The sequence below is a fragment of the Misgurnus anguillicaudatus genome, chromosome 19 (genome assembly GCF_027580225.2).
Source record: "Misgurnus anguillicaudatus chromosome 19, ASM2758022v2, whole genome shotgun sequence".
Classification (NCBI taxonomy): domain Eukaryota; kingdom Metazoa; phylum Chordata; class Actinopteri; order Cypriniformes; family Cobitidae; genus Misgurnus; species Misgurnus anguillicaudatus.
In genome coordinates, this window is record NC_073355.2 from 53,743,685 (window position 1) to 53,756,583 (window position 12,899).

At 39.7% G+C, this 12,899-nt stretch overlaps 1 protein-coding gene and 1 long non-coding RNA gene across 2 annotated transcripts in view; one reads left to right on the forward strand and one right to left on the reverse strand.

Moving 5' to 3' along the window:
• The window catches only part of LOC129426532 (NACHT, LRR and PYD domains-containing protein 12-like), a 216,732-nt gene that overhangs the window by 24,528 nt on the left and 179,305 nt on the right, over window positions 1–12,899 (reverse strand). The window lies entirely within an intron of this gene.
• On the forward strand, window positions 7,910–10,460 carry LOC129436793 (uncharacterized). The gene is made up of 2 exons (XR_012359484.1): window positions 7,910–8,586; window positions 9,065–10,460. It is a non-coding gene; the product is annotated as an uncharacterized lncRNA (long non-coding RNA).

Sequence of the window (12,899 nt, forward strand, 5' to 3'; positions counted from 1 at the left end):
ATTGTCTTCAATACCACACAAAAGTACATGTGAACCACAGTATGTCTGATCAGACCAGGGCAACACATCTGTAAGGACATGTGACATCTGACTGAGCTGCACCAGTGTCACGTAGGATTTTAACTGCTCTTTGATCTTCAGTTCTCCCTGTGCATGAAACACTCCCTACAGACACAAACGGAGCATACACCAGTTCTGGTTTTTCTACAAGTGCCTCACCATCACCTCCAGCTTCCCGGTAAGAGACAGACTGAGTTAAACCAACACCCTTACGGGGAGGCGAGGGTAACTTCTTGTTCTTAAGTAAGAGACAATCTGAGATTAAATGGCCTTGTCGGTGGCAATAAAAACATTCCCTCTCCTCTTTCCTAGGAACAGTAGGAGAGTCTGAAGAGTGTGATGCACCTGCCACTGATGGAGTGGATGTCCTACTCTGACTGGACGCTGTGAACACAGTTTTATGCGTTAATGCATATTCATTGGCCAGGACCACGGCCTGACCTAACGTCACCACCTTGTTTTCACTAAGATACATCACGATTCTTTCAGGTAAGTGGTTCTTAAAATCCTCTAACAATATCTGATTTCTCAAAGCCTCATAAGTAGATGTTTTATTGGCTGCACACCAGCGATCAAACAAGGACTCTTTTTTTGGCACTAGCTCATAGGCACGCAGCACAGTGGCTTTAACTACATCATACTGTAAACCAGTGGTCTCAAACTCCCGGCCCGCGGGCCATTTGCGGCCCGCCCTCCCCCTCTCTGCGGCCCGCGTCAACCTTCAAAAATATAAAATAATCTGGCCCGCAGAAAGATTTTTATTCACTTTTTTTATATTCGTTTGATTTTTTTATTTAAACGTTCAAGTGTTCGTTCGCATGTCGCGTCTAACAACGCGTTAAAACGAGTCAAAGCATTACTTTCCAACGTGCTCGAGAGCGGAAGTTGCGCTCCGGGGCGTGGGTCGCGTCACTGGTTGCTACGCAGCTATGAACCGCACGCTCCGTGATGTCGAGGATCACTGAATGCGTGGCCGGATTTTAATTCCTCAACTGAACCTCGCGTCAATCATACCATTGTCACCATGCGATCAGTTAATCTGGTCGGGACTTTGTAGTGTTTGTCTAGAGAAGATTTGTTACTTCCGGGTGGATATCAGCTGTTACTCAGAGAAGATCGAGCTGCGGTGGGCTTAGTTCACCTCACGTCACAGCATCTAATGGAAACACCGCATATGGAGGCAGAGCGGTAGATGTATGCAACACATTTTAAACTACAGATAAGAAAAGAGCCATCAAAGTGCCCAGGTTAAGAAAAGAGAAAAGATGAAGAGAAATGTAAAGAAGATAAAAGTATCTATACTGCTATATATAATGAAGTATAATATATTATTATGTAGCTTTCTATTCAATTACACATAGAGCAGTACTATTATTTTTTCTATCCAATATATCTTATATAACATGGACTAATTCAAAAGTTATGGGATCACTTTCAATTATTAATATTTTCCCACATAGAATAGAAAATTTATGAAAACTGAAATAATAAAGAACATAATGAAGTCAATACTATGACTGAAAACAATCCAAAATAAATCAAAACAGAAACACTTACTGGTGGTAATTTTTATAATAGTTTATAAATGTATACAGGAATTAAATTAGTTAGTTTAGTGCAAGGTTTTAATAGGTCTTAGTTAAGATAAGATTAAGAAAAGATTTACTTAGGCTACTTTTATAAAATAATGTATATTAAAAAGATAAAACCATTGCTTATATATTTTCAAGTATTATTATACATTAAATAATAGAAATTAAACATGACATTTACAGAAACATTGTACTTTTTTGAACGTTAAAATAGCTCTGCGGCCCCCCGATGAACTGTCTGTCTTAAAAATGGCCCCAAGCCAGTTTGAGTTTGAGACCCCTGCTGTAAACTGTCCTCTATAGATAGAGAGGCCACAACCTCCTGGGCCTTCCCAGTTAGCTTACATTGGAGGAGTAGAGGCCAAACATCTTTTGGCCACTGCAGGGCAGCAGCTACCCGCTCAAAGGCAGAGAAGTACGAGTCTACTTCAGACTCACGGAAAGGGGGAAACACCGCAATGTTTCTCCCTACATCAAAATGGCCTGTCTTGCCAGCTGGGTGGGCAGACTTACCAGCCTCAAGCTCCATTCACCAAATGTGAATTCGAGCTTCCTTCTCTGCCTCTATTTTTCTAATTTCTATCTCATACCTCCTTTTGTCTTCCCTGTCTTTTTGCTCTGCTTCCAGCAACCTCTACAGACTCAGGAGACACAGGGGACAATGGATCATACTTTGGCAGAGTTCGAGGCACTGGAGCTTCCCCATCCCCCACAGTGCCCTTCGGCTGTGTCGGCGAGGGATTCTCTACAATGTCCTCCTCATCCTCTGTTTCCATGCCCTCTACAACCATAACTCCTGCTCTTGACAAACTCAATAAATGGTTTTTAATTACCATTACTAAATTTGCTTTACGAGCCTGCCTATCAACTGTAAGGTTGTAGTAGTCCGCTAGGGCTAACAAATCCACATTACGCAGATTAACCCTCTGGGGTCTAAGGGGTTTTTACTGCCCTGGGGAAGTTTTGACCTGCACTGACATTTGTGCTTTTTTCAGTTGCTTAAAAACATATTAATGGCAAAAGTCTCATAACACTGCATTCAGCACAAACTGGGCTACAATATTATATAATCAACATGTATGTACATGTTTGTATTTTTGAGAGAAAAATGTTTATGCGTGGTTTTTGAAAAAGCAAAAATTTTAAGTAACTGATATAACTCCACAAAACTCATTCTAAACATGTTTTCCCAAGACTTTTCAAAACAGGATCTAGTAGTCTAGAGTTTTTTCTTCAAAATGATGTGAAAATCATTCGGCCTACTCGTTCACATAAAGCAAGATATTGATTTACAATTTCTAAGACACTTTTGCTTGGGAAAGGCTGTATGCGTGGAGGCGGGAAAGCTCCTGAATAATCAGTGATTGACAGCTGAGAGACAAAAGGGTTGCATAATGAGCCACATAATGAGCCTTGTAGGAATGTTCAACAGGAATGTAACTTTCTCTGTAGTAAAACCATGATATGGTTTACTTTTCAATTTAAATGTTAATACACAAACATTATATATATATATATATATATATATATATATATATATATATATATATATATATATATATATATATATATATATATATATATATATATATATATATATATTACATTAATTTCACATGTATAAGTTACCTTTTAAAAACCATAGGAGCCTAATCAAAGTGAACACAGGGTTTGTGTGCAGCAAAAAGCTCAAAAGAACAACTGCCTATTGTTGTTTGGACTCTATTGTTGTTTGTGTTTTTGTACTTGCACCATAAACTTGCTCAATGTTTGTTTACAGCCGCCGCCATTACCTCACGTGTTGCTCATGAAAGCAGTAACTTATGTGTGCACATGCGAGTGATCCTGTGTTTAATAAACGTGCTGTGCGGAGATATATGCTTAGACGCAACTAAATAAGGATTGTACTGTTTGCAGTCGCGTATTTTATAAGAATACCAAAAACCGCGTCGATTTCATGACTCGCGTGTTTGTGTATGCGTTTCCCATCGCGTGAACTGTTTGACGGAAGACAAAGAAAACACTTGCGTCTGGAGATAGTGACACACATACGCAAGTAAATAAGGATTGTACTGTTTTCAATCGCATATTTTATAAGAATACCAAAAACCGCGTCGAGTTTCCTGACTCGTGTGTTTGTTTATGTGTGTTCCCCTCGCGTGAAATGTTTGACGGAAGAACAATGAAAACACTCGCGTCTGGAGATACTGACACACATACGCAAGTAAATAAGGATTTAGATGTCATGTTTTGGTGCAATCGGATGAAACAACAAGGAATGGAGAGAATGGATTGTGGATTGCGTATCCATTGACTACAGGAGGCACAAGTTATGCATATGGATGTCTCTGCTCATTCACTTCAATGGCGCGGGGGCATGGCGATCTCTTCTCATTACAGATAATCATAATTTATATGACATGTATTCGTGAAGTTACAGTTAATTTTCTGACGCGTTTCTGAAATGAGTTCACTGAAGGAGAGAGAACAAAACACGCATCATGTTTATTTTCTTAATTTTGCGAAAAGCACAACATTCTGTTTTTATTGGGAGTGGACAGAAAAAAACAAGACACTTTAACGTTTTAAATGATGTATAAATCATATCTGTATGTCCAAAATCAGCAGAGTTATCTTAGTCTCTTTACGGAGTGATTGAAAAATAAAGAGTTGGCGGCGCCCGCGCCGCAGCCGACCCCAGAGTGTTAAGCAATAAACCCAGCGAGGGCTCAGCAATAAATCCTGCCACCTCTGAAGTAGCTGCCATGCTCACGCCGCAACCACTAACCCTAAACTTTTCAGTTCACAACGAACACTACAAACTACAAATACTAACAACTATAAGACAAAACAACAACCACCAGACAAGGCAATACAACTAGGCCTTACTCACACCCCAATACCACACCCCAGTCAACAACCATCGGATGGTCTGAGCAGTAGGATGCCAAGATCCCGGACGAGCCCCCAAATGTTACGTTCTAGCCCCTCAAAGGGAGAGGAGCCTGACAACCCACTACTCGGGACCACCGATGCAAGCAAGGAGGCATGGAATTGCGGCACGAGAAAAGGACATAAAAACCAAATACCATATAAAACAAAGATTTTATTTTTGTACAATACTAATATGAATAAGTATTGTACAAGTATTGTAATATGGTGGTGGTTGAGGAGATTCCCCCATTCTATGTTAAGCGCTTTGAGTACTGAGAAAAGCGCTATATAAATGTAACAAATTATTATTATTATTATTATTAATAATAAACAATAACTTTCTGGGAAAAGGGGAGGGCTGGACAGACCAAAACAAAACAAAAAAAGTCCCCACCCCTAACCTGTACTGTTCCCCAAAAGATCCCTGCCTGGCACACGGTCAAGGCGCCCTAACCAAACTTACAGTTGGTGGTCCGCCCAGATCTACCTAGTGTTTCTAAACAGAGAAGTATACCTACAGATGATATGTATACCCCAGGGTAGCTCTAAATCTACTCCCCAACTCCTTGTGAAAAAAAGAAAGATAATTAACACAAATTATAAGGATACACAAACAAATGATTCCTCCTTCTGCTACAAATTCCAAAAATATGGAACACAAGCTAGATTTATGAACACACAATAGTTTGGAAACTATTGTAAAATGTTAAATATTGATATCAAAATGTCAGAAAATTGTCTAAATGTCATAAATATCCCCACAAAGGGTACAACCAAAACCAGCAGCAGCAGCAGAGAGAGTGAACTGGTCCAAAACTGAGCTTTTTAAAGAGCCCAGCCTGCTGCAGCAACTGATGTAAACTGATGTACTCAGTTCCCAATCAGCTGTAGAACCACCAATCATCTGCCAGAACCAACAGAAGCAATCTTACCTGGCAAATAAAACACAAAAACACAAACCACAAGCAATACAATAAACAAAAATAACTACAAAACGAACCCAGAACACTGGGGACCTAACACTCACATTAATATCCAGATTTTTACAAAATGCCTTCCAAACCTGGGAGGTTAATTGGGTTCCACGGTCGGAGACAATATCCTCAGGGATACCAAAGTTCCTGAACACATGGTGAAACATTGCTTCAGCGGTTTCCATGGCTGTGGGTAAACCCTTGAGAGGTACGGGAAGGCAGGATTTGGAGAAGCAATCAATGATGACCAGGATGGCAGTGTAATTGTTGGAGCGGGGCAGATCTGTTCCGAAATCAATGCTGAGATGGGACCAGGGGCGTTGTGGTATGGGTAAAGGTTTCAGAAGGCCTGACGGTAACTCCTAAGGTGTCTTTGACTGGGCACAAACTCTACAGGACTTGACAAACTGAGCAACATCGTGGTTCAGAGTGGGCCACCAAAATGATGTCTTAACCAGGGCTGTAGTGCGAGTGATACCTGGGTGACCCGAACTGAGCGATGTGTGGACCCATTGCATAATGCAGGGACGCAGGGTAAGTGGGACATACGTCCTGTCAGGATGACATTCAGGAGGTACAGGATCTTGCTGGTGCACTTGTGTGATCTCCTGCATGATGTCCCAAGCTATAGGGGCTATGATGTGAGTGGGTGGTATGATGAGACAGGTAAACGGTCAGTGGGTGTGGGATCGTGATAACGGGACAAGGCATCAGCTTTACCATTCTTGTGTCCGGGTCTGTAAGTTATGGAGAAGTTGAATCGTGTGAAGAACAGTGACCATCTTGCCTGGCGTGGGTTCAATCTCTGGGCTCCCTTAACTCTTTCACCGCCAGCGGTTTTTAAAAAAGTTGCCAGCCAGCGCCAGCGTTTTTCATGATTTTCATCAAAGTTTAATGCCTTCCAGAAAATGTTCTTCTTTGAATATATAAACATACAATATACCAAATGAAAGAACAGACCCTCTGCTTTCAAACAAAAAAAACCGTTTCTTCCTACCTTCAGTGGTTCTTTTGTAATCAGCTTTTGAACATGGGTAGGTTTCTGCAAAAACACCACATTTTGAGCTAATTGGAGATAATTCCATTTTTGTGACGGACTTTTCATAGAGATCCCATTCAGAGCGATCTTTAAAACAGACACGGACATTCAGCAGCTTGTCAGAGGGCAATACTTCCGGGTTTAAAAGTTGCGGAAGTGCGCCACCTATTGGATAATAGCGGTATTGCGGAAAGACGGAAAATCTCGTCATTGGCGGGGAAGCGTTTTCTCTTAATTGACGAGATATCTCATCAATGGCGGGGAAAGAGTTAACAAACTCAAGATTCTTGTGGTCAGTCAATATAACAAAATGGTGTTTAGCACCCTCCAGCCAATGCCTCCACTCTTCTAGTGCTGCCTTGATGGAGAGAAGTTCCTTGTTTCCGACATAGTAATTTCTCTCTGCCTGGGTTAATTTCCTAGAAAAATAGGCACAAGGATATACCTTATTCGCTGGGCCATGGCGTTGGGACGGAACAGATCCAATTCCTGTGTCAGAGGCATCAACTTTAACAATAAATTGTTTCTCAGGGTCAGGGTGCTTCAGGTTAGGGGCTGTGGTAAAACAGGTTTTGAGTTTCAGGAAAGCATGTTCAGCTTGCGGGTTCCAGGGGAGTTTCGTGGGTTTGCCTTTCAAGAGGGACGTCAGAGGGGCTGCCACCATGCTTTAGTTTTGTATGAATCGGTGGTAGAAAGTTGCGAATCCAAGAAATCTTTGTAAGTCCTTAACAGTGCAGGGTTTAGGCCATTCAGTGACTGCCTTGACATTATTGTTGTCCATTTCAATTCCCTGTGAACTGATGTTATAGCTCAGAAAATTAGTTTTAAAGACATGAAATTCACACTTTTCAGCTTTTATGTACAGTTTGTTCTTGAGCAGGCGAGACAGGACTTCCTTGAGATGGCAGATATGGTCCTCCATACTGTTCGAGGAAATCAAGATATCATCAATGTAGGCTGTGACATACTGGTTTAACAAGTTAACAGACAAAGATCATGGGCGGCCTCGCCATTACAGCCGAACGCTCACTGTTTACATTCATTGCTCATTTAAACAACACTTAGTCAACTAATGTGGTCAACCAATGCACCGTTTGAAAGATAAAAGAACACAAATTCATTTGCGTGTATGCATTCAACAATATAAATAACTTAGTAGGAGTTTTTGGTTATTCTGTATGAAGAGTAAAACAATGCAAAGCTATAACAAAGCGGACGAATCCTTACCTTTTTGTGTTCTAGCAACGAGATGTCTGGTCAAATAATGGTAACATGTATTGCTCTTCGAAGAAAAGTAGTCCATTATCCAATATCCATAGTAAATATTTGCACAAAACACACTGACCGGTAAAAAAAAAGGTTTATATGTCCATTGTTTACACCCTCGTATCTGGTAAACATGTCGTCATACTCCCGTTCACTCGACGATTATGTCTTTCAAAACACATTTTTCGATAAATCCAAACGCGTCAATGCATCTAGTAGAGTGTTCTAAACAAAATGAGAGTAGTTCAAGTCATTTCTGATAAAAACTACCCCGGCAAACTTATAAAATAGTGAAAGGGGGCGTGTTCTGCAGGTAGCGTTTGCTTGTGCGTATGCAAAAGTTTTTTATAAAAAAAATGGACAAATGACCAATTGAAATCATGTAGCGTCTAGTGACGTGTAGCTAATGATATGACGGATACACCCATGTGCGGATTTGCATAATGCTTGTATATTATAGTGTTGTTATCTGTGCGTATACATTAGCACTCAGAAGAGTTACGCACTCGTGCTCGTGCACATACAGGGCTTTGAGACGTCACCTGCTTGTTAGCACTTCTTACAATGGACTAGCATCGAGGACAGAAGTTTTTTATCTTTCTGCTGCCTTGGAAGAACTTATGCGAAGCAGTGATGAAGAAAATGTCGAGGATACCGAAGAAGGAAGTGTTTGCAGTGTCGATTTGGAACAAGAAGAAATGTTTTTACACGGTCTAGATCGGTAAGTTATAAGTATTTTAGCGATCTGTACTGTATTATTCTTACTTCGTATTACATTTGTTTAGTGAAAGGCGTTTATTACTTTGACTATTATACCTTATTAGTGCATTGATGCATTGTGTAATCAAAGTATTATTCAATTGCTAATATTGCGATATAACGTATTTGAAGGAAGACTAGTAACTTGCATGCGCAAATAAGGGCAAAATGTAACAAGCTCTTTCTAACTTGTTATTACAGTAGAAAGTGAGTTTCTAATACAGTTTGTTGTAGCCATAATACAGTTTGTTGTAGCCATTAGCATCACTTAGAAACACTTATGTAAAGCATATGAAACATGTTTTACTGTATGTAGAAAGTAAAAAGTTCTTATTGTGTCAATGGGAGGAAAATGCAGTGAATACGTGATAGTTCGACTGTGTAATATTATCTGTTGCATTAGAAGATGCATTTCTAAACCTATTTGTAAATGTCAATAGGGATGCTGACACTTCTGATGAAGAGTGGTTACCAGAGGCCTCTGGACCACAGACAAATCATTCCTGCCTTTCTAAACATCTTCACCTGCGTTCACCTGTGCCAAGGGAAGAGGAAAGAAAAGGACACAGATAGAATCTCCATCTGACTCACGCAGTACTGTATGGTTGGTGAAAATACAATGCTGTTTTGTGCATGTTTATTTAGAAAAGAAAACTGTACTTTGATGCAGACTGTTTACAGATTATTGTAAGATAGTATTGTGAATGTGTGCAAATGGCATCACTAGAACAGGTCTGATGGTACATTACTCTGCTATTCATAATCCTAAAGTGTGAATTTTGTGTATGAATAGAGCAGGCATGATGGTACATTACTCTGATAGCCATAATCCTAAAGTGTGAATTTTGTGTATGAATAGAGCAGGCATGATGGTACATTACTCTGATAGCCATAATCCTAAAGTGTGAATTTTGTGTATGAATAGAGCAGGCATAATGTGACATTACGTTGCTATTCATAATCCTAAAGTGTGAATTTTGTGTATGAATACAGCAGGCATAATGGGACATTACTTTGCTATTCATAATCCTAAAGTGTGAATTTTATGTATGAATACAGCAGGGATGATGGGACATTACACTGCTATTCATAATCCTAAAGTGTGAATTTTGTGTATGAATAGAGCAGGCATGATGGTACATTACTCTGATAGCCATAATCCTAAAGTGTGAATTTTGTGTATGAATAGAGCAGGCATAATGGGACATTACTTTGCTATTCATAATCCTAAAGTGTGAATTTTGTGTATGAATACAGCAGGCATAATGGGACATTACTTTGCTATTCATAATCCTAAAGTGTGAATTTTGTGTATGAATACAGCAGGCATAATGGGACATTACTTTGCTATTCATAATCCTAAAGTGTGAATTTTGTGTATGAATAGAGCAGGCATGATGGTACATTACTCTGATAGCCATAATCCTAAAGTGTAAATTGTATGTATGAGTACAGCAGGGATGATGGGACATTACACTGCTATTCATAATCCTGAAGTGTGAATTTTGTGTATGAAAAGAGCAGGCATAATGGGGTCATTACTTTGCTATTCATAGTCCTAAAGTGTGAATTTTGTGTATGAATAGAGCAGGCATGATGGTACATTACACTAATAGTCATAATCCTAAAGTGTAAATGCAATACTTTGTAAATAGTTTGTATTTTTGACTCGTGTCACAGCACTGCCAAGCTATGTGCAATACTTTATCACAGTTTGTTGATAACTACTATATTGTAAACATATAAAAACCTATACATAAATTTGTTCTTTAATGTTGTACATTTTCCTAAACCATGCAAAATTATGTAAGTAAATAAAGACATTGTTTCATTTTATATGAGTAAGTAATTGGGTGTCCTTTTGGAGCCTTCAAATAGCACACCAAGAAAAATGCACATAAATACCTTTTAAAATATATCCAGAAAGTTAGTATTTTCCAGAAAAAACAGTGTATATTATTCTGTCACATACTAAATCAAAATAAAATGTGTGGAAATGGTCAGATAAACATGTTAGACCTCAATGTAGAAGGTGGTAACCAAGTGTCCCTTTGGAGTCTCCAAGTGGCTTTTTTTGGAAAGACACCCAGACATACACTAACAAAAAAGCTTGTAAAAACCTCATTTTTGCTTGTATCAACTTCAAATTTTACAAATAGACTGTCAAGACCTGTGAGTTTAGATCAATTATATTTTCAGGCTCATTTACCACTGGTTGGTTAGTTATTTTGCCATAGAAATGTAAGAATGAAAATATTTTAAAAGAGACAAAATCTTGAGCGCTGTATTTCTGCTGCCATATCTATGAAATATTTATTGCTAGAACAGTTCTGCATTTCTAGTAGTGAAATTTGAAGTGTTAGCTTTCAAAAGACACCTTGGTTATGTTTGTAGACAGTAGGATGCATGAGCAACAGCCTTTTTATTTTGGGTATGCCATTTGCCAGAGTGGGGGGGGGGGCTGGCTTGACGTCTAAGAGGTTAAGAGGTCTTGGAACACTTCGTTGATGAATGATTGGAAGACGGCGGGAGAGTTAGATAGGCTATAAGGCATCACAAGGTATTCGTAGTGCCCCATAATGGTGTGGAATGCAGTCTTCCACTCATCACCGTCCCGGATTCGAACAAGATTATACGCACTGCCCAGAGATGTTCACAAGTCTCTGAGCTCGAGTCCGAGTCAAGTTTGAAGTCTTTGACCTCGAGTCCAAGTCAAGTCTAAAATCTTTGAGCTTTAGTCCAAGTCAAGTCTGAAGTCTCTGGGCTCGAGTCCAAGTCAAGTCTCAAGTCTTGTTGTAACAAATAAAACTCTAATAACAAATTAAGAAATTATAAACATTTATTAAAAAAAAACAAAGTTGCACATTAAGTAAGGTCTAAAATTAGCATAAGGTACAGAAATTAAATTAAATGGATAATAACACTGTCTTTATTGTACAAATTAAATATTATTATTATTATTATTTTTGAGCAATAGAATTGATTTTCTGTTTGTCTTGGGTTGTTTGATTAACATTAATGACACAGACTTAAGTAGGTTAATTGAGGTTACTGTCTCTTTATTAAGAACAAATAAGCCCAGACTGGTTTCTGACTGGTTTCTCAAGACATAAACAAAAAAAATTATTAAAAAAAGAATACTGTGAGATAATTTTGCGTGTATGTATGTGCTTTGTCCAGAAAAGAAAGATTTTATGTTGGCTTAACTTTTGAAACACTTCTCTCTGTATGTGAACTACTGAGGGCACTTAAACCCGTGCTCAAACACAGGCAGAGGGCGAATTCCCAACAGCGCTTCAGGAAGAAGAGGCAGCAGGCGCTTCACATAAAAACGTTATGTTGTTTTTCATTGCTCTATTCAGCAAATGTATGTTAATGGACTACAGTATGACACAAAGTAGCGCAACTCTGGACCTGACTGGAGCTGGACCGGATACACTGAACCGCATGTGCATACAGAAATCTGCTCACTTGAGCGCCTGTTTGCGGTTAAATTGTTTAACCATTTAAACAATTGCAAGCCTTAGAAACACGTTAATGATAAACTTACCCTATTTAAATTGCATATTAATCCGCAAATCGCATGCGAGCCGAACCGCGGACCCGCCACAGCACTACCCAAAGCTTCAGATGAATGCCACAGCAGTGGCTGCCTGCAGGTACAGTCGACATGTATGTTCGCGGCCGCGCGCGTGGAGCAGATACGTCACGTGTTACGTTGTGGGCAGGTTGTAGGTAACGGAGGGAGCTATGACAGTGAGCTCATCAGACGTTTCCTAAAAATAAACATTGTTCACGAGTCACACGGCTCGAGTCCGAGTCGAGTCTGAAGTCTTTGAGGGTCGAGTCTCAAGTCGAGTCTGAAGTCACTGTGTGTGCGACTTAAGTCGCACTCGAGTCCGAGTCTCAAACTCGAGTCCCCATCTCTGGCACTGCCTAAGTCCAACTTGGTGTAAATTTTGGCTTCTCTGAGTTGTTCTAGGGCAGAAGGTACAAGAGGTAAAGGATAGGGAAACTTCACAGTGATATTGTTCAAACCTCGATAGTCAATGCAGGGTCTCAGGCCACCATCCTTCTTCTTCTCCACGAAGAAGAAACCAGCTGCAGCAGGGGATGTGGATGTCCGAATAAAACCATTCTGAAGTGCTTCAGATATGTAATCTTCCATCACTCGGGTCTCAGGTTGTGACAGAGGGTAAACTTTACACTTAGGAGGCATGGCATTGGGTAGCAATTCAATCGCACAATCCCAGGGTCTATGGGGAGGTAACTCAG